Raw genomic sequence first — 23,187 nt, forward strand, 5'->3', positions numbered from 1 at the left:
CCAAAATTTAGCCCTTTTTATAATGCAAGCAGAGACAATCCCAATTTATTTTAAAGATGAAAATATTCCAATATTCCTTTGCCTGGTGGCTAGATGAGGGAACACTGAAACTTTTGGGACTATGGATAAAATGGATGTATTTTCCTGAATTAATAGGATTGAGCTCTTCCACATGGACTATGACTTAATATGTAATCTGAGAGAAGTTGATTTACTAGAACATGTGAAGATGAAAGGAACCATGAGTGAATATCCTGGCTACCCATTCTTACTATGCTTCCCCTTCTAGCATCCATGAGTAATCTAAAATCTTTGACCAAATGGCCAATCACCTTCTGCTAGAATATTTCCAGGGATGGTTTTTTTCTTTGAATAACTCTGATTTATAGAAAATCCTTTCATTTGTTGCTCCACCTTGACCTCCTAGCTCTAGTCATTGTGACTGCCTAGAGCCATCTGATACATCTTCCTTGTATTCAGAATCCCCACTTTGATTTTTCAGTGTCTGATATGTTCACCTCTGCCCTCTTTTTCACCTAGACTTATCAACTAAACACTGTAGAGTCACATCGACACACACAGTACCTACTAACTAAAAGCATCACAAGAAAATATAGAAGACCAAATGACTAATTTCTTTTTTTCAATGATGAGCTGTCTATGTGTGCTCTTTTACTTTAGTAACTGTGATGAGGGAAAGCCCTTTATGTGCTGCTCAGAACTGATGGTTGATTTATGATCCAGCACAAGCAGGTGTGTTGAGTATATTATGTCCTGCTTTTAGTGGTGAGAAAATCCTGTTTACTTGCTCCTGCTATAATAATACAGCCTTCTTTCTTAGTCTTTGCTGACAGAAGCAGGCTGAATGCACCTTGAGTTCTAAAGCACCCTATTTATAGCCCCGCTGCCAAATAAGCTCTATTTATTACAATGCTGGATTTGCAGGTTATCATTCTGCATCTTTGAAGGCAGGTATAGATGTATGCAAGGGGCCTTCTTGGCTGGGGTTAGGAGAGGGAAATCTCGGGGCTGTCTAGTCCTTGGCAACCTTTCGAGGATAGGCTGGAAAATATCCTTGGAAGTTAAACAAAAGTCCTATGTATTACATAAAGAATAGAGCTGACATTGAATTGAAGCACAGAGACTAGGTAGTCTGTGGGTCTACCCAGAGGAGTTTTCACAGGTCAAATGCTCCTAGTTTTATTACAGACCCTATCTTGACATAAAAACTTGATTTCTATTACAGGTGCACTTCTGAATAAAGTGCTTTTTTTTAGAACAAACCATGATTTGTTATTTCCTTGAATTTATTTGATTTCTCAAAGGAGACATTATTTTGAAAGCTTACAGAAAATTCATCTTGGAGAAACCTTGCATTTTTGTATACCTTCTAGTGATTTGGTTAGAGAGAGGGAGAGCTTGAAAGAAATGTTCTAAGAAATATTTGCTGGGTTTTTAAAACCCAAGAGAGGTTCAAAAACAAAGAAGATGATTTAAAAAGTACCATCCAGATGCAAACTGGAAAAAAGCCTGTATATATCCTAGCCTGTTGGAGACATAGAGGGAAAATTGGCAAAGAGATTGAGAACCTCATGCAATGAGAGTCAGCAGGGAGAAAAAATACCCTTAATCCAGGCTTCATATCCCATGACTCTTTTGGCTATAAGAAAGAATCCAACATTCTTTAAAACTTTGTCTTCATTTACTTCCTCCACTAAAATTCCCTCTTCCTAGATTTTTTTTCTATTAAAATTCTGTCAGTTTTTCAAGTATCACAGCAATGCTGGGAAAGAGGGTATTTGTGCACAAGGTAGACATGTTCAACTAAAAGAGATTCAAAATGAGTTGGATGTTCAGTATGACAAAGTAAAACTCTCCTTTTTAGTTGTTATTTTTTATTTGAGCAATTTTTTTTATTTAAGCATTTGACACTCAATGTTACATTAGTCTTAGGTACGTAATGATTCAACAACTCTATACATTCATTATGCTATGCTCACAAATGTAGCTATAATCTGTCACCATACAATGCTATTACAATACCATTGACTATATTCTCCCTTCTGTACCTTTTATTCCCCTGACTTACCTGACTTATTTATTCTGTAACTCGAAGCCTGTATCTCCCACTACTCTTCATTCATTTTGCCCAACCCCTTAACCCCTTCCTCTTTAGCAGCCATCAGTTTGTTTTCTGTATTTATACATCTAATTCTACTGTTCATTTAGTCATTTATATTATTTTCATGGGATCTACATATAGGTAAAATCATATGGTATTTGTCTTTTCTCTGACTTATTTCTTTTAGCATAAGACTATCTGGATTTATCCATGTTGCTGCAAATGGCAATATCTCATTCCTTTTTTATAGCTGTATAAAATTCCATTGTATTTATATACCACATCTTCTTTATCCATTTATCTATCTATGGAAATGTGGGTTGCTTCCATATTTTAGCTGCTAGAAATAATGCTGCAAAAATATAGGAGTCTTGAAGTATATTTTTTCATTTTCTTTGGGTTAATACCCAATTTTGGAATTGAGTCATATGGTATTTTTATTTTTAATTTTTTGACAAAATTCCATGCCATTTGTTTCACAGTGGCAGTACTAATTCCCATTACCACCAACAGTGCATGAGGGTTCCTTTTAGTCCTCATCTTCACCAACACTTGTGATTTCTCATCTTTTTTTGATACTGGCCATTCTGACTGGTGTGAGGTAATATTACTTTATAGTTTTGATTTGCATTTCTTTGATGATCAGTGATGTTGAGCATCTTCTCATATGACAGTTGACCATCTGACTTCTTTGGAAAAATCTATTCAGGTCTTCTGCTATTTTTTAATTGGATTTGTGTGTGTGTGTGTGTGTGTGTGTGTGTGTGTGTGTGTTGAGTTATAGACATTCTTTATATATTTTGGATATTAAGCCTTTATCAAATATATTTTTTTCAAATATTTTCTCCCATTTGGAACGTTACCTTTTTGTTTTGTTCATGGTTTCCTTTGCTGTGCAAAAGCTTTTTATTTTGATATGGTCCCAAAAGTATTTTTGCTTTCGTTTCTCTTGCTTCAGGAGACATATCTAGAAAGATGTTGCTAAACCTGATGCCAAAAGAAGTTGCTTCCTATGTTATCTTTTAGGAATTTTAAGGATTCAGGTCTCACATGTAGGTTTTTAATCCAGTTTTAGCTTATTTTTTTTGTGTATGGTGTAAAAAAAGTGGTCTAGTTTCATTCTTTTGCATGTAGCTATTTTTTTTGTAGCTTTTATGTAGTTTTCCTAGCACCATTTATTTTTTATTTTTTATTTTAATTTTTAATTTTTTAAATGTTTTTATTGACGTTCAATTTGCCAACATATAGTATAACATCCAGTGCTCATCCTGTCAAGTGCCCCCCTCAGTGCCTTGTATTTTCCTCATGTATGTTCTTACCTCCTTTGTTGTAGACTAATTCACTGTATAATGTGGATTTATTTCAGGGATATCTATTCTATTCCAACGATCTATGTGTCTACTTTTATGCCAGTATCATACTGTTTTGATTACTACATTTTTGGGGTTTTTGTTTTTTGTTTTGTTTTTTGTTTTTGTTTTTGTTTTTTTTTGTTTTTTTTTTTGTTTTTTTGATTACTACATCTTTGAAGTGTATCTTGAAATTTGGAATTGTGCTATCTTCAGCTTTGTTCTTTCTCAAGATTGCTTTGGTTTTGGGGTTTCTGTGGTTCCATACAAATTATAGTGTTATTTTTTTTCTAGCTTTAAGAAATGCTGTGGGTATTTTGATGGGTATTACATTTGATCTGTAGATTGCGTTGGGTAGTATAAACATTTTTGTAACATTAATTTATCCAATTCATGAGCATTGGATGTTTCCATTTGTTTGTATCATCTTTCATTTCTTTCATCAATGTTTGATAGTTTTCAGTGTACAAGTCTTTACCTCCTTGGTTGACTTAATTCTTGGATATTTTGAGGGCTTTTTGGTGCAATTATGAATGGAATTATATTCTTAATTTCTATGTCTGCTACTTTGTTATTCCTGCATAGAAACACAACTGATATCTGGGTATTAATTTTGTATCCTACAACTTTATTGAATACATTTATTACTTCTAATAGCTTTTTGGGTGGAGTCTTCAGGGTTTGTTATGTATAGTATCATGTCATCTGCAAATAGTGATGGTTTAACTTCTTCCTTGCCAATATGGATGCCTCTTTTTTTTTTCTCTTGTGTGATTGCTTAGGCTAGGACTTCCTGTACTATATTAAGTGAAAGTGGCAAGAGTAGACATCCTTGTCTTGGTGCTGATCTTAAAGGAAAAGTTCTCAGTTTTTGGTCTGTTTTGATTTTCTATTTTTTTCCTTACTAAGATTTATAAGATTGTATTTTATAGGGATTTACCTATTTCTAGATTCTCCAATTTGTTGGCATGTAATTTTTGGTAGTAGTCTCATAATGGTTTGTATTTCTGTAGTGTCAATTGTTACTTCTCATATTTTGTTTATTATTTATTTGGGTCCTTTCTCTTTTATTCTTCATGAGTCTTGTTAACATTTTATCAATTTTATTTATCTTTTCAAACAACTAGTTCTTGGTTTCATCGATCTTTTCTATTATTATTATTATTATAGTCTATGTCATTGATTTCTGTTGTGGTTTATATTACTTTCTTCCTCTATTAACCTTAGGCTTTATTTATTTATTTATTTATTTATTTATTTATTTATTTATTTTTGTAGTTACTTTAGGTGTAAGATTAGATTGAGTTTTCTCTTGTGTCTTGAGGGAGGTCTGGATTGCTGTGTATTTTCCTTTTAGAAATACTTTAATTGATTCCCAAAGATTTTGGACCATTGTGTTTCATTTACATTAGTCTATATACATTTTTTAACTTCTTATTTGATTTCTTTGTTAACCCATTGGTTGTTTAGTAGCATATTGTTTAGCCTATATGTGTTTCTGTTTTTTTCAGGGTGTTTTGGGGTTAGATTTTTGTTTTATGTCTCTTTGTGTGTCTCTGTGTGTGTGTGTGTGTGTGTGTGTGTGTTCAATTGATTTCTAGTTGCATTCCGTTATGGTGGAAAACTTTCATATTATGACTTCGGTCTTCTTAAATTTATTGAGCCTTGTTTTGTGGCCTAACATGCAACCAATCCTAGAGAATGGTCCCTGTGCACTAGAAAAGAATGTGTACTGTGTTGTTTAGGAATGGAATGTTCTATATATATATATTGTGTCCATCTGGTCTAATGTGTCCTACAAAGGCAATGTTTCCCTAATTATTTTCTGCCTGGATGATCTATCATTGTACTTTGGGTGCTAAAGTCCCCTACTATTATTATATTACCATTGATTTCTTCCTTATGTCCATTCATATTTGCTTTATGTAGTTAGGCGCTCCCATATCAGCTGCATAGATATTTACAACTGTTTTATCTTCTTTTGGATTGCTTTCTTTATCATTATGTAGTGCCCATTTTTCTCTTATTACAATACTTCTTTAATGCATATTTTGTCTAATATAAGTATAAATACCCTGTTTTGTTTTTTAATGGCGTTTGTATGATAGATGTTTTTCCTTCTCTTCATTTTTAGTCTTTGGATGACTTTAAATCTGAAGTGAGTCTCTTATAGACAGTATGTAGATGGGTTTTGATTTTATTAGGCTGTTTTGGTGGTGATAAACTCCTTTAATTTGCTTGTTTGTGAAGTTTTTTACATTTCCTTTAATTCTGAATGATAATCTTGCTGGGTGGAATATTTTTGGTAGTAGGTGTTTTTCCTCTCAGCACTTCAAATATGTCATGCCACTTTCTTCTGGCCGGCAAAGGTTCTACTGAAAAAATCAGCTGAAAATCTCATGGAGTTTTCCTTGTATATAACTTTTTGTTCCTCTCTTACTGCTTATAGGCAATAGAATAGTTAAGAATAGTTAAATTCTTTATTTTTAACCTTCGGCATTTTAATTATTCTGTTTCATAGTATAGACTTCTTGCAGGCAAAATGTTTAGAACTCTCTGTTATTCCTAAAACTGGATGTCTGTTTCCCTCCCTGGGTGAGAGAAGTTCTCAGCTATTATTTCTTCAAATAAGTGTTCTGACCCTCTCTCTCTATTCTTATGAGACTCTATAATGTGAATGTTTGCTTGGTGTTGTCAAAGAGATCCCTTAATGTATCCTCATTAAAAAAAAATTCTATTTATAAAAAAAAGTCTGTTTACTTTTTGCTGTTCAGCTTGGGCCCTTTTCATTAATCCCGTTTTCTGGATTGCTTATCTATTCTGCATTCACTAATCCACTATTGATCCTTCTAGTGTAGTTTTTCATTTAAATTATTGTATTCTTGAACTATGGTTCTTTTTTTTTTTTTCTTTTTTTTTTTTTTTAAGATTTTATTTATTTATTCAGAGAGAGAGAGAGAGGCAGAGACACAGGCAGAGAGAGAAGCAGGCTCCATGCAGAGAGCCGGTCATGGGACTCGATCTCCGGTCTCCAGGATCACACCCTGGGCTGCAGGTGGCGCTAAACCACTGTGCCACCTGGGCTGCCCGAACTCTGGTTCTTTTTAATATTTTCTTTGTTGAAGTTCTTTGTTGTAGTTCTTAGTTGAATTTCTCAGTTAATTCTCTCACTCTTCTGTCAAGTCCATTGTGCAACTTTACAATCATTACTTTAAATTTTTTCAGGCCTATTGCTTATCATTAGTTCTATATCTGAGGTTTTATCTTAATTTTTCTTTTGGAGCTTATTTCTCTGTCTTTACATTTTGCTTAATTTTCTGTTTTTGTTTTCCGTAGGTTACACTGAACAGCTATCTAGCTAAACTTAAAGAGGTAGTCTTCTATATGGATACCCTATGTAAACTGGATATGATTTGTGACTTTTTTTTGGTATATTTTTTATTGGAGTTTGATTTGCCAACATATAGTATAATATCCAGGGCTCATCCCATCAAGTGCCCCCCTCACTGCTCATCACCCAGTCACCTCATCCCCCACCCACCTCCCCTTCCACTACCCCTTGTTGTGTCCCAGAGTTAGGTGTCTCTTATGTTTTGTCTCCCTCTCTGATTTTTCCCACTCATTTTCTTCCTTTCCCCTATAATCCCTTTCACTATTTTTTAATATTCCCTGTATGAGTGAAACTATATGATGATTGTCTTTTCTGACTGACTTTCTTCATTCAGCATAATACCCTCAAGTTCCATCCATGTTGAAGTAAATGGTGGGTATTCGTTCTTTCTTTTTTTTTTTAATTTTTTTTTTAATTTTTATTTATTTATGATAGTCACAGAGAGAGAGAGAGAGGGGGGGGGGCAGAGACACAGGCAGAGGGAGAAGCAGGCTCCATGCACCGGGAGCCCGACGTGGGATTCGATCCCGGGTCTCCAGGATCGCGCCCTGGGCCAAAGGCAGGCGCCAAACCGCTGCGCCACCCAGGGATCCCCCTATTCGTTCTTTCTAATGGCTGAGTATGTTCCATTGTATATATATACCACATCTTCTTTATCCATTCATCTTTTGATGGACACCGAGGCTCATTCCACAATTTGGTTACTGTGGACCTTGCTGCTATAAGCATTGGGGTGCAGTGTCTCAGATTTTCACTGCATCTATATCTTTGGAGTAAATCCCCAGTAGTGCAATTTCTGGCTCATAGGGTAGCTATAATTTTAACTCTTTGAGGGACCTCCACACGGTTTTCCAGAGTGGCTGTATGTTCACATCCCCATCAACAGTGCAAGAGGGTTCTCTTTTTGCCATATCCTTACCAATATTTATTGTTTACTGTCTTGGTAATATTAGCCATTCTCACTGGTGTGAGGTGGTATCTCATTGTGGTTTCCATTTGTATTTCCCTGATGGCAAGTGATGTGGAGCATTTTCTCATGTGCTTGTTGGCCATGTGTATGTCTTCTTTGGTGAAATTTCTGTTCATGTCTTTTGCCCATTTCATGATTGGATTGTTTGTTTCTTTGCTGTTGAGTTTAATAAGTTCTTTATAGATCTTGAATACTAGCCCTTTATCTGATACGTCATTTACAAATATTTTCTCCCATTCTGTAAGTTGTCTTTTAGTTTTGTTGACTGTTTCTTTTGCTGCGCAGAAGCTTTTTATATTGATCAAGTCCTGATAGTTCATTTTTACTTGAACTTGCAAAAAGTTGCTGTGGCCAAGCTCAAAAAGGGTGTTGCCTGTGTTGTCCTCTATGATTTTGATGGATTCGTGTCTCACATTTAGATCTTTCATCCATTTTGAGTTATCTTCGTGTATGGTGTAAGAGAATGGTTTAGTTTCATTCTTCTCATGTGGCTGTCCAATTTCCCAGCACCATTTAATGAAGAGACTGTCCTTTTTCCAATGGATAGTCTTTCCTGCTTTGTTGAATATTAGTTGACCATAGAGTTGAGGGAATTTCTGGGTTCTCTATAGTGCTCCATTGATCTGGTTCCTGTTTTTTCTCTTGTTCATATGATCTATCACATTGATTGTTTTACAAGTGTTGAACCAATCTTGCATCCTGGGATAAAGCCCACTTGGTCATGGTGAATAATCTTCTTAATGCACTGTTGGATCTATTGACTAGTATCTTGTTGAGAATTTCTGCATCTGTGTTCATCAAGGATATTGATCTCTACTTGTCCTTTTGGTGGAGTCTTTGGTTTTGGAATTAAGGTAATACTGGCCTCATAAAATGAGTTTAGAAGTATTCCATCCCTTTCTATCTTTCAGAACAGCTTTAGTAGAATAGGTATTGTTTCTTCTTTAAACATTTGATAGAACTTCCCCGGGAAACCATCCGGCCCTGAGCTTTTGTGTCTTGGGAGGGTTTTGATGACTGCTTCAATTTCCTCCCTGGTTAGTGGCCTGTTCAGGTTTTCTATTTCTTCCTGCTCCAGTTTTGGTAGTTTGTGATTTTTCCAAACATGTGTCCATTTCTTCTAGATTGCCTAATTTATTGTCATATAGCTGCTCATAATATGTATTTAAAATCGTTTGTATTTCCTTGGTATTGGTTGTGATCTCTTCTTTTTCATTCATGATTTTATTAATTTGAGTCTTTTCTCTTTTGTTTTTAATAAGGCTGGCTAATGGTTTATCTATCTTATTAATTCTTTCAAAGAACTGACTCCTGGTTTTGTTGATCTGTTCTACAGTTCTTCTGGTCTCTATTTCATTGAGTTCTGCTTGAATCTTTATTATCTCTCTTCTTGCTTATCTCTCTGCTTGGTGTAGGTTGTGTTTGCTGTTCTTTTTCCAGTTCTTTAGATGTGAGGTTAGCTTGTGTATTTGAGTTTTTTTTCCAGCTTTTTGAGGGAGGCTTGTATTGCAATGTATTTCCTTCTTAGGACTGTTTTTGCTGTATCCCAAAGATTTTGAACAGTTGTATCTTCATTTTCGTTTCCATGAATCTTTATAATTCTTCTCTAATTTCCTGGTTGACACATTCATCTTTTAGTAGATTTTCTTTAACCTCCACGTGTTTGAGTCTCTTCCAAATTTCTTGTGATTGAGTTCGAGTTTCAAAGTATGTGGTCTAAAAATATGCAGGGAATAATTCCAATCTTTTCATATTGGTTGAGACTTGATTTGTGATCCAGTGTGTGGTCTATTCTGGAGAGAGTTCCATGTGCACTTGAGAAGAATGTGTATTCAGTTGCATTCGGATGGAAAGTTCTGTATATGTCTCTGAAATCCAACTGGTCCAGTGTATCATTTAAAGCCCTTGTTTCTTTGGTGATGTTGTGCTTAGAATATCTGTCATCTGCAGAAAGTGCCGTGTTGAAGTCTCCTACTATTAGTATATTATTATCTACATATGTCTTTACTTTGGTTAATTGATATACTTGGCAGCTCCCACTTTAGGGGCATAAATATTCGTGGTTGTTAGGTCTTCTTGTTGGACAGACCTTTTAAGTATGATATAATGTCCCTTTTCATCTCTTACTACAGTCTTTGGGATAAACTTTTATTTATCTGATATGAAGATTACTACTCCAGCTTTCTTTTGAGGACCATTTGAATGATAAATGGTTCTCCAACCTTTCATTTTTAGACTGGAGGTGTTCTTAGGTCTAAAATGAGTCTCTTGTAGACAGCAAATAGTTGTATCTTGCTTTTCTATCCTGTCCAAAACCCTGCGTCTTTTGATGGGATCATTAAACCCATTCACGTTCAGAGTTACTATTGAAAGATAGGAATTTAGTGTCATCATAATACCTATTCAGTCCCTGTTTTTGTGGCTTATTTCTTTGGGCTTCCTCTTTCTTTTACAGGGTCCCCCTTAATACTTCTTGAAGAGCTGGTTTGATAGTCACATATTCTTTCAGTTTCTGCCTATCATGGAAACTTTTTATCTCTCCTCTTCTGAATGAGACCCTTGCTGGATAGAGTATTCTTGGCTGCATGCTCTTCTCATTTAGTGCCCTGAATATATCCTGCCAGCCCTTTCTGGCCTGGCAGGTCTCTGTGGAGAGGTCTGCTGTTAATCTAATATTTCTCTCCATATAATTTAGGAATCTCTTGTCTCTTGCTGCTTTAAGGATTTTCTCTTTACCTTTGGAATTTGCAAGTTTCATTATTAAATGTTGATGTGTTGAATGGTTTTTATTGATTTTGGGTGGGGGGAGCCTCTCTATCTCCTGGATCTGAATGCCTGTTTCACTCCCTAAGTTAGGGAAGTTCTCAGCTATGATTTGTTCAAGTATACTTTTTGTCCCTCTGTCCTTCTCAGTGCTCTCTGGAACCCCAATTATACATAGATTTTTCCTCGTGAGGCTGTCATTTATTTCCCTTAACCTTTCCTCATGATCTTTTAATTATTTTTCTCTTTTTTTCCTCAGCTTCTTTCCTTGCCATCAACTTGTCTTCTACGTCACTCACTCTTTCTTCCACCTCATTAACCCTCATCATTAGGACCTCCAGTTTGGAATGCATCTCATTTAATTGATTTTTAATTTCGGCCTGATTAGATCTAAATTGTGCAGTCATGAAGTCTCTTGAATCTTTTATGCTTTTTTTTTCCAGAGTCACCAGTAGCTTTATAATTGTGCTTCTGAATCGGCTTTCTGACATCAAATTGTAATCCAAATTCTGTATTTCTGTGGCAGAGAGTACTGTTTCTGATTCTTTCATTTGTGGTGGGTTCTTCCTTCTAGTCATTTTGCTCAGTGCAGAGTGGCTGTATGAGCGGGCTGAGTGAAGAATATCAATCACAACCCTACTAAATTTTACCCTAGATGATCTGATGAGGTCAGAGACCATAAAATGAAAACAAAGATCAGAATGAAATAAAACAAAAGGACCACTAAAGTGAAAAACAAATTTTAAAACAAAGTAGTAAAAAAAAAAAGGCCAAGAATCCCAAAGAAGAAAAAAAAAAAGAATAGAGAAAAAAAAAAAAAGAAGAGAAAAAAGCAAAAGTAAAGAGGAAAAAAAAAGAAAGAAAAAAAAGGAGGGGACTGGGAGATGGTGGTGGTGAGGAAGTTGTAGTGGAGGGAGAATGTAGTCTACCTGAGGAGTCCTAGAGGGTGATCCTCTTGGTTCTGATTGTATTAAGTTCTGTATGGTAGCAGATGCTCAGTCCCAAATTTATATAAACCAGAAATGCTTGTAGAGAGCCCCAAAATTGACCATCAAGACATAAACGAGATAAAAGAGGGGACAGAATGCAAATGAAGAGAGAATATAATCTCACAGAATGAACCAACATGGTATACCACTTGGTTCTGCGTGCATGATTGTTGTTTTAGAAGATATTAACTTCCGCCATTGTAGAACAAAATGAGGCAGAGAAAACAAAACACACACACACACACACACACACACACACAAAACTTATATATCTCCTGAAATTAAGTTGAGTATGTTGAAGGGAATCTAGAAGTGGAAAATATATCTAAGACCTGTAATTGTAGAAATATGAAAGTCAAAAAGGAAGAAACTTAAAAATGAAGAGGTGGAAAAATATTGTAGTTAAGGTGGGAAAAGAAAAAAATTGGAAATTTTTAGTCAGATATAAAATTGAGGTGTACTGGAAAAAGGGGGGAAAAAGGAGGGGTACCCTCTGGTTCTATACACTGTAAATCCCTGCACTTCCCCTGGAGCTTCACAGCGCTGCTGGGTGGAGAACTTGCCCTTCCCCGTCCTTCCAGCTGGTCTTCTGGGGCGGGGCCTGCTGTGCCGGTTCTCAGGTGTGTGCACCTGGGGAGATGCTCCGCCCCTGCTGCTGACCCCGTGAGGCCCCCGTGCCCTGGCGGCCCCGCCCCTCCCAGGCGCAGGGTGACCCAGGAGGGACAAGCCCCCTGGCGGCGGCCGGGTCCCCAGCCCCGGCGTCAGCTCCCGCGGTACCGACCGCAGCTCCCCGTCCGCACCGGCCTGGATGCTCCGGGGCGGGGGGCGCGGCCCCGCACAGCTCGGGGGCGCCCGGCGGCGGCGGCAGGAGCGTCCCCGCCGTCCCGGGCCCTCCCCGCCTCCCCGCCTCCCCGCCTCCCCGCCTCCCCGTCCCGGGGGGAGCGCAGGGTCCCGGCCGTGTCCCCCGCGCCCTGGGCTCCGGGGCCTGCGCTGCTGGGGTCGCTCCCGGGGCCGCGGCTCCCGAAGGCAGCAGGGCGCAGCCCCCTCCGCCCGGAGCCCCCGCCCGCCCGGCTGCTCCCCGAGGCCCCGCCGGGCGCTCCAGCCCTTTCCCGCGCTCGGCCCGCGGGGTGTGGGGCGCCCTGCCCCGGGCGCACGTCCTGCCAGTGACCCCGGGAGGCTGGAGGCCCCACGGCCCCTCCGCGGCTCCGCCCGGGCTCCCCGCTCAGCGCCTTTCTGTCGCGGATTTTTAAAGTTCCCGCTTTTCCTGGCAGGGCATTTGCAGCTAAAGTGGAACAAGCTGAGGGATCTCGTGGCTCTACACATTATAGATGCACTGGCAAGAAACAAAAGCTGATGCTGACTGTTGTAGTTCTGGGGCTTTCTACACAGTGGGCACCAGGCAGGATAACTAAAGCTGAAGTGGGTGTAGTCTCGGTGGTTCTACTGCAGAGAACACCCTGCAGGAGAGCTGAACCTGAAGTGGTGTAAGTTCGGAGGTTTCAGGCCTCCTTGTGTAGAGAACAACCTGGCAGGGCTGGAGCTGAAGTGGGGACGAGCCAGTGTAGTCTCTGAGTTTTCCATGCAGAGGATGCCTTGGCAGAACAGCTGAAGCTGAAGTCAGTCTAAGTGGAGGTGAGCGAGTCCTAGGACTAGACATACTGAGGGCACCTTGGCAGGACTGGTGAAACCGAAGTGGGTGTTCCAAACTTTCCCCATGAAGGGTACTCTGACAGAGTGGCTAGAGCCAAGGTTGGATGTGGACTGGGGGCTCTTGGGAAGCTTCCTGCAGGGGGTGCCCTGGTGGGACAGCTTGGGCTGGTGTGGTCCCTCTGTTCTTAGTACAAAGGCTGTCCTGGCAAGATAGTGGATGCACGCTAGAGTTTCTTGGGACTCTTTACACACAGAGTACCCTGTTGGGGCCACTGAAGCTGGAGTGGGTGCAAGCCAGTGTCTTGGGGTGCCCCACACAAGGGTTTCTTTAGTGGAGGTGGCTAGAACCAAAGCAGGCACAGGCCAGGGGCTCCTGGATAGGATAAAAGTTTCTGACTTCATCCTATGCATTCCCTGTTCCATACCATATTTTATTTATACTTCTCTGAAACCTCTTGTCATCTTTAGCCTTATATTTGTTATCTTAGTTCTCTTATAAAAAAATCTCTTTAAGGGAAGTACTGTATTTAATCTTTGCATTCTTAGCTGAGCAAAAAGTCTGATAAATAGGATGTTCTCAATTGATATCTACTGCCAAATTCAATGCAGTTTTAAAAATATATCTTCAGGTTACTTTTTACACTGATAATCTGACTGCTTTAATTGTGGCAATGTCTACCCCTTATGATGGGATTATCCAGTGAGATTTTTATTTTTTTATTTTTTTTTCCAGTGAGATTTTTAAATCTTCATTTTCCATTTTACTGGGATTAGATTAAAAAAATTAGTGGGGGATAGACCATTAGTGTATCCTTGAGAGTTTTGGTGAGGATCTATCATATATAGGCAGAAGTTAAGGAAGGTATCAGATGATAGTATAATCACAGTTAGGACACCTGATCATTCCATGACAATTACTTCAACTATCCGTGGGTTTCACTATAGGGAATAATAGAAGGATGAGAATGTGGGCACCACTTTATTAAGATCTACACAGTTTAGAGTCCCGGTCAAAAGCTGGGTAGAGGCCTAGGCAGTGCCTCTTACCTTCCTTCCCCCTCCACTTCCTGCCAGTTCAGTTTACATCTGCTTTTTGGGACTGGCATGTTCAGGTATGCTTAAAGAGAGAGAGAGAGAGAGAAAGTGAAAGAGAGAGAGAGAGAGATGGCTGGACTCCAAGGGAAGCCTTAAATTCACTTACTTAATAACCAATGGAAGCAGAAATGGAGAAAGTAGAGCCTGAGTTCCTGCCTCCTAAGGCACAGTGGTTGTGCTCACTAGTATTCATGTCCCTGAAGGAAATTTTTATGTAATAAGGGAACTGAGACAACAAATACAAGGCTAAATGTGACTAGAACCTTAACATAGATGCAAGTAGAATATGATATGATGTAGGGTGAGGTCAGAAAGGCTTTTCATAGAAAAAATACTAAGGGGCAAAATCACTGCCAAGTTAGCAACACTTTATTACCTATTATTGGCTAGAAATGATGGAATAGAGGCAAGACTGGTTGTGGGGAAGGGAATGAATGTTCTCCTTTGCAGATGATAGTTTTATAAATTTGGCAGTTCTGAACAAGAGTTTTTGAGTTTTCCATTTGTTTATCATGACACTTGTGTTTATGAATCCATTTCAGGGCACCTGATTAGTTTCACGATGAAGGACAACTCCCCAATACACAGCTCTTCTATCACTGTCTCTCCCCATACAACACTTATGACAAAGCCTTATCATTCCCTTAACCTGATATGTGGATCTTTGTTTGCCCTTTGGCACATTATTCTCTTTGCCTAAAATGTGCTCCCCAAACTTGTCCAATTGATTAAATCCTACTCATCTTTCAAGATGCAATGTAGCTTTGCCAAGGACAGGATGTCTTAAACGGACATTACTGGTAGTTTACGTAATTACATTACTGGTAGAATTGAGTTATTCCATTCAAACTTATTTCATATTGCTCAGTTTAAATCATGTATTGTTAAAAGGGTTCCTTCTTAGTCTAGAAGCATCTTGAGGGTAGGGACCCAATGTTATTTTCAGAGTCCATTAAATGCCAGTCATTTGCCTAGTGTTAGGAAAAGGGGATGAGTGTTTGCTAATGGTAAGTTTTGAATAAATGAAAGAATGGAAGGAGCAAATAGTCCAGAGGACCATGCAGGTGACTTTACCATCAATAGTCACATGTCCTTGCTAATAGCATCTTGAAGAGAATGCAGTTGGAATGTCAAGATAGTTTTTGTTAGCTTAGAACATATTTTATCTCAGAATATTTCAGAGGAAGTAAAGAATTTTGTGGTCTTACCAAACATATCGAAAAATGTTACAAATTCCAAATATTACAGGTTACCATGTTGGTATACATGAGCAGCCCTTCAGCCCTTCTATGTTTTATTTTCATTACTAGAAGTAACAAATATATTTTTAGCCATCATTTATTTTGTCCTTATTCTATGCCATCCCTTTTACTCCTCACAAAAACTTTATAAGGGAGGTGCTGTCTCTGTTTTATAGAGGAGTTAAGAGGCTTTGAAAAATTAGGTCTATTGTCCAAGTCATGTAGCTATTAAGTGGAGAAGGCTAAATTTACTTCCTGTTTGACCTGCTTTAAACTCCATGTTCCCCAGGTGTAATGACTGTTTTTTGAAGGTCAAATGCAGTTGCACAGGGTTCCCTCTAACCCTGCTCCCCTCAAATTTGAATTTTATTCCTTCTTGGTAACTGAGTCCAACATGTTCCATCCTGGTGGTTACTGACTGTCTTTTTAATGACAAAGATACTTTTTTTAGTAACAAAAATGTCAATGTATGTTCCCATTCATAAAACTTTAAGCTACCATAATCCTAGAATCTAGATCTCACTAATATCTGAGTCCTTCTGATTATTTTTCACTTGAGGAAATGAGATTCAGAGATTATGTGACTCGCCCAGATTACAAAGTGAGTAGCAGAGCTGAGATTAGAATCTAGACCTCAGGATTTCCAATTTGTGATTCCTTACATTTCAGTATACTGGCTTCTCCATTCTCCCTGCAGTCTTCAATGCCTTCTTCAGTGAATGACCTTCAGCAAGTTATATGATCTTTGCTCCAAGAAGGTTGCAGTGGTCCACTTCTCAATATTGTGAGGACAATAATTAATAGCTATAAAACACTCTGCAATATACAGCATTATATAAACACAAATGTGGTTCAAGCAAGTCTATTTCACAGTAATTAACTTGGCATCCAATAAGGGAGAAATCAGTAGAGCAATTCCTGAATGACTTTGCAGAAATGGCCATTTCTTTTGCATCTTAAGAGTATCCTCAGGAAAAAAGATCAAACATTGCATATGAGTATATCACAAGATATTTTGTAGGTGACTATTGTTTTTCTACTTCAATATTGTTCTTTAAGAGACATGTGCTTCCTTAATGGAAAAGTGGAAATGCTGAGCTTATCAACAATGAACATAAATCCTCCATGGATCATAACTTTCATGCCTATTTTGTGAATTAATTCTAATTTATAAAGTAAACCTGGAGGATAAATAATTTCATTTCCATTTTATAGATGAATGCAAGGCTGAGAAGATTAAGTAACTTGATTAGGACCAATTCAGCTTTTATCAAATGATGAAGGTGGATTTTAACCCAAGTCTGATTCTGGGATTTTGCTTTTCTTCTTGATATGTGACATTGTCATAAACAATAGGCTTTGAACCTTCATTTGATTTTCCAGAAATAATATAAATTGAGCACTGATCCATTCATATTCTTGTGCTGGTCTGTCTTGGTATTCAGTGACCTACTCTTTCAATTTGCTGGATTGGCTAGCTGCACAACCTAGGACCATGAGACACATTTAAGTCCTTCTCACTTACATAAGCCAAGACTTTATCAACTTTAGTTGTTCAATCCAGAGTGGATTGGACAATCCAATCTTCTTTTATTTCCAGTCCAAGTAGGAAAAAAAAAAAAGAAACAAAACAAAAACTTGATAATAAAGAACTGGAAAGACCAAAACAATTTTTATTGCACCAGAATTTACAAATAATTATTTCTGCACAAATATTTCTTTAATTTTATGTGTTATTTTATACCTCCTTTAAAAAATATAGTCATTTTTTATTTCATTTTTTTTCAAAAACAATTTAGCTGTTAATGGCTAAATGGTAATGGATTATACATGATACTATGGTGTGTGTGTATATATATGTGTGTGTCTATAAAATTTTGCATATACCTAACTTCACATATATATGTATTTTTCTTTAATCATTCCATAGTTTTCGAAATTTAGGGTGTTTCCACTTTTATTTTACTATTATAAATAATTATAAAATCTACAATTTCAGGGGTGCCTAGGTAGCTCAGTTGGTCAAGCATCAGCCTTTGGCTCAGGTCAGGATCTTAAGGTCTAGAATCAAGCCTCACATCTGGCTCCCTGCTCAGCAGAGTTTGCTCCTGCCTCTCCTTCTGCCCTTTTTCTTCTGATTCTCTCCCCTGACTCATACTCTCTCTGAGAGAGAGAAAGAGAGAGAGGGGGAGAGAGAGAGAGAGAGAGAGAGAGAGAGAGCAAGAGAGAGAACACAAGCAGAGGCGGCACAGAGAAAGGGAGAGAATCAAGCTTCCCATTGAGCAGGTTGTCAGACATAGAGCCTGATCCCAGGACCCTGGGGGTTGACTGAGCTGAAGGCAGATGCTTAACTGACTGAGCCACCCAGGCACCTCTAAAATCTTTTTTAAAAATCTACAATTTCAGATTTCATAGATCTTGCCTACTGATTTATTTCCTTGGAATTTGGAGAAGCTTTTAAAAATCAAAGATAGGGGATTCCTGGGCGGCTCAGCGGTTTAGTGCCGCCTTCAGCCCAGGGCATGATCCTGGAGACCTGGGATCGAGTCCCACGTCAGGATCCCTGCATGGAGCCTGCTTCTTTCTCCCTCTGCCTGTGTCTCTGCCTCTCTCTCTCTCTCTCTGTATCTCTCATGAATAAATAAATATTTTTAAAAATCAAAGATAAATATTTAGATTTATATTTTCATATTTTAATTTATTGAAATTCTCAACTTATGAAGTCTAATCATATGTCTAAGTAAAAGAGTCCTAAACTAATTATTAGGGAGTTATTATTTTTTCTTTTTACAAATACTTTTAATTTTTGAGTAGTTTTAGGTTGACAACAAAACTCAACAGAGTACAGAGAATTCCCATAAAGTCACCAAAAGTGTAATTTCACCTACTATCAACATCTCACATCAGAGTGGTGCATAGGTTAAAATTAATGAACCCACATTACCACCAAAGTTATGCAGTATCTGCTTTCTCCAGACTTGATTCCACCACTTTAGTGGTATATATTTAGATTAAGGTCCCTCCATGACTTCCCATGGCTTCACAGATCCTTTTTTTTTCTTTCTTTTTTTCCTTTTTCCTTTTTTTTTTTTTTTGCACTGAATAACAATACATTGTTTGTATCAAAGTGGGGTTTTTTGCACTTTCATCTGTTGAGATGCATCTTGATTACTTCTAAGATCTGACAAATAGGAGTGAAGCTGCTGTAAATATCTCTGTATAGGTTTTGTGTGGACATAATCTTTTCTCTCCTTTGGGTAATTACCAAGGAGCATGATTGCTGGATTATATTGTAAGAATGTGTGTAGGTCTATAAGAAACTGCCATAATATCCTTTACTGCAGCTGTATCTCTTTGCATTCTCACCAGCAATGAGTGTTCATGTTTTTCCATTTCCTCACTGGCATTTGGTGTTTTCATTGTTTTGAATTTTTTCCATTCTAATACATGTGTGCTGGTATTTGAACATATTTTCATAGGTTTGTCTGCCATCTCTCTTGTTTGAGACGACTATTCAGATCCTTTTAGCCAATTTTGAAATAGAGTATTTCATTATTTTTTACACTTTAGTTTTTAGGTTTCTTTAAAAAATTGAAGTATGATTAATGTACAGTGTTATATTAGTTTCAAGAGTAAAACATAATTATTTAATAATTCTATACATTACTCAGAGCTCATCACAATAAATGTAGTCAACATTTGTCACCAAGCAATGTTATTATAATCACATGACCTTATTCTCTAAGCCATAATTTTCATCTCTATGACTTACTTACTTTGTAACTGGGTCTTTATATCTCATAATCCACTCTAACTTTATCACTCATTCTCCCTACCTACCTCTCCCCTGGCAACCTCCAGTTTCTTTTATGTATTTAAAGTCTGTGTTTTTTTTTTGTCTTTTTTTTTCTTAAATGCCACATATGAATGAAATGATATGATATTTGTTTTTGATTGACTTATTTCACTTAGTATTATATCTTCTAGGCCCATCCACGTTGTTTCAAACGGCAAGATCTCATTCTTTTCTGTGGCTAGATAGTATTCCATCACACACACACACACACACACACACACACACGAACCCCCTCCCCCATCTTTATCTATTCATCTGTCAATGGATGCCTGGGTTACTTCTGTATATTGGCTCTTGTAAATAATGCTTCAATAAAAATAGTAGTATATATATATTTTTTAGACTTAGTGTTTTTGTTTTCTTTGGGTAAATACCCAGGAGTGGAATTACTGGATCATATGTTATTTCTATCTTTAAGTTTTTGAGGACGCTCCATACTGTTTCTTACAGTGGTTGTACCTGTTAACATTGCCATCTCATTGTGGTTTCAATTTGCATTTCCCTAACAATTAGTGATGTTGAGCATGTTTTCATGTCTCTATTGGCCATCTGTATGCTTTCTTTGGAAAAATGTCTTTAAAAACCCTGGAAAAATGACTATTGAGGTCCTCTGCCCATTTCTAGTCAGATTATTTTCTTTTTTGGTGTTCAATTGTAGAAGTTCTTTATATATTTTGGATATTAACCTTTTATCAGATAGGTCACTTGCAAATATCTTCTCCCATTCAATAGGTTGCCTTTTGGTTTTGTTAGTAGTTTTTCTTACTGAGCAAAAACTTTTTATTTTGGTATAGTCTCAGTATAGTTGCTTTCTCTTTTGCTTCTCTTGACTGAGGAGATATATCTAGAAAATGTTTCTATGGCTAGTGTCAAAGAAATCCCTGCCTATGTGTTCTTATAGGAGTTTTATGTCGTCAGGTCTCACATTTAGGTTTTTAATCCATTTTGAGTTTGTTCTTGTGTATGGTGTAAGAAACTGTCCCAGTTTCATTCTTTTGCATGTAGCTGTCCAGTTTTCCCAGAACCATTTATTAAACATATTATCTTTTCCTCATTGTGTATTCTTGCTTTTTGTTGTTGTTTTGGACTAAATGATTTTATAAGTGTAGTTTTATTTTAGGGGTCTCCATTCTGTTCCACTCAACTATGTGTCTTTTTTTGTGTGTGTGTCCCAGTATTATATTGTTTTGATCACTATAGCTTTGTAGTAGATCTTGAAATCTGAAATTGTGATACCACCAGGTTTGTTCTTCAAGACTGCTTTGGCTATTTAGAGTCTTTTGCAGTTCCATACAAACTGTAGTACTATTTTTTCTAGTTCTGTGAAAATGCTATTGTTATCTTAATGGGGATTGTGTTGAATCTGAAATCGCTTTGGGTAGTATAGCCATTTTAACAATATCAGTTCTTCCAATCCATGGTCATGGAATATCTTTACATTTGTTTGTGTCATCTTCAATTTCACAGTGTTTTATAATTTTCAGAGGAGAGGTCTTTCATTTTTTTTGGTCATTTTTTTTTCCTTTTTTAAAAAAAAAAATTATTTATTTATTCATGAGAGACAGAGAGAGAGAGAGAGAGAGAGAGAGAGAGAGAGAGAATGGCAGAAGACACAGGCAGAGGGAGACACAGGCTCCTTTCAAGAAGCCCAATGAGGGACTCAAACCTGGGAATCTGGGATCACGCCCTAAGCCAAAGGCAGACGTTCAATAGCTGAGCCACCCAGGCATCCCGGTCAGTTTTATTTCTAGGCATTTTATTCTTTTTGGTGTGATTGTAAATGAGATTTTTTTTCTTAATTTCTCTTTATGCTATTTTGTTACTAGTGTCTAGAAAAGCAACAGCTTCCTGTATATTAATTTTATATAGTTTTTTGAGGAGTTTGAGGGGTTTTGTATATATATAGTATCATGTCATCTACAGGTAGTTAACAAGTTTACTTCTTCCTTACCAATATGGATGCCTTTTTTTTTCTTTTTCTTATCTGATTGATACATCTATGACTTCCAATACTATGTTAAATCAAAGTGGGGAGAGTGGACATCTTTGTCTTGTTCCTGATCTTAAAGGAAAAGCTTTCAGTTTTTCACCACTGAGTATTATTTTAGCTGTGGGGTTTTCATATATAGCATTTATTCTGTTGAAGTATGTTCTCTCTAACTCTACTTTGTAGAGCATTTTTATTATAAATGAATATTGGACATTGTCAAAATCTTTTTTCTCCATCTCTGAGATATGTTTTTTATCCTTTCTCATGTTAATATATCATATTGATTAATTTGCAAATATTGATGTACCCTTGCATCTGTGGAATAAATCTGATGCAATTGTGGTGAAGGAGATCAGTTTGTAAGTATCTCATTGAAGATTTTTGCATCAATGTTCATTAGAAATATGGCCTATAGTTCTGTAGTAGTTGTTGGTTGTTGCTTTTGCTTTTGTTTGTACTTGTTTTTAAAGATTTTATTTATTTATTCATGAGAGACAGAGAGAGAAGGCAGACACATAGGCAGAGAGAGAAGCAGGCTCTTCACAGGGAACCCGATGTGGGACTGTATCCCGGAACACTGGGATCACACCCTGAGCCAAAGGCAGACACTCAACCACTGAGCCACCCAGGCATCCCTTTTTTTGTTTGTGCTTACCTGGTTTTGGCATCAGGATAATTCTGGCCTCATAAATTGATTTGGAAGCTTTCCTTATTCTTTTATCTTTTGGAATAGTTTGAGAAGAGTGGGTATTAAGTCTTTAAATATTTGGTAGAATTCACCTGTGAAGCCATCTGGTCCTGGACTTTTGTTTGTTGGATTTTTTTTTTTTTTTTAAGTTACTGATCCAATTTCGTTGCTAGTAATTGTTCTATTCAAATTTTCTAGTTCTTCCTGATTCAGTTTTGGGAGGCTGTATGTTTTTTAGGAATTTATCCATTTGTTCTAGTTGTCCAATTTGTTACACAATTTTTCATAATATTCTCTTACAATCCTTTGTATTTCTGTGGTGCTGTTATATGTTCTCCTTCATTTCTGATTTTATTTGAATCCTCTCTTTATTAATGAGTCTGGTTAAAGATTTATAAATTTTGTGTATCTTTTCAAAGAACAAGCTCTTGGTTTTTATTTTATCTCTCTCTCTTTTTCTTTTTTTTGCAATCTTCATTTCTGCTCCTGTCTTTATTTACTTCCTTCTACTGCCTTTGCACTTGTTTATTCTTTTTCTAGGTCCTTTGGGTGTAAGTTTAGATTGAGGTTTTCTTGAGGTAGGCCTATATTGCTATAAACTTCTCTCCTAGAACTGCTTTGGCTGCATCCCAAAGATTTTGGATAACTGTTTTCATTTTCATTTGTGTCCATGTATTTTTTTTAGTAAGTTATTACTAACTAGTAATATCTGCATGGGTGTTTATGTGTGAAATTAGCTATTTTGTCGTCTTCGGCATTCCAATCAGACATCTGATTAAAAATAAGGCATCACAGTGATTAAAATTGCAAATATGAGTCACCTTAGCTTTTTTGTTCTATTTTATGGTTAAGGATTATGTACTTATAGAACCAAATAATAGGGTGATCAAATCTGCAAATTAAAGGCCGGTTACTTGGAGAGGAAAGATGAGAGAGAAAAAAAATCACCTAGTTGTCTATCCAGTTTCAGGTTTTCCAAAATAATGTATGGATTATGGATTGTTTCATTCCTCACTATTCCCATGGCAACAAGTAGTTTTAATAACAACAAACATACATGTGCTTGGCCTCATCTTAACTCAT

This window comes from Canis aureus, chromosome 10 (genome assembly GCF_053574225.1).
Source record: "Canis aureus isolate CA01 chromosome 10, VMU_Caureus_v.1.0, whole genome shotgun sequence".
Lineage (NCBI taxonomy): Eukaryota > Metazoa > Chordata > Mammalia > Carnivora > Canidae > Canis > Canis aureus.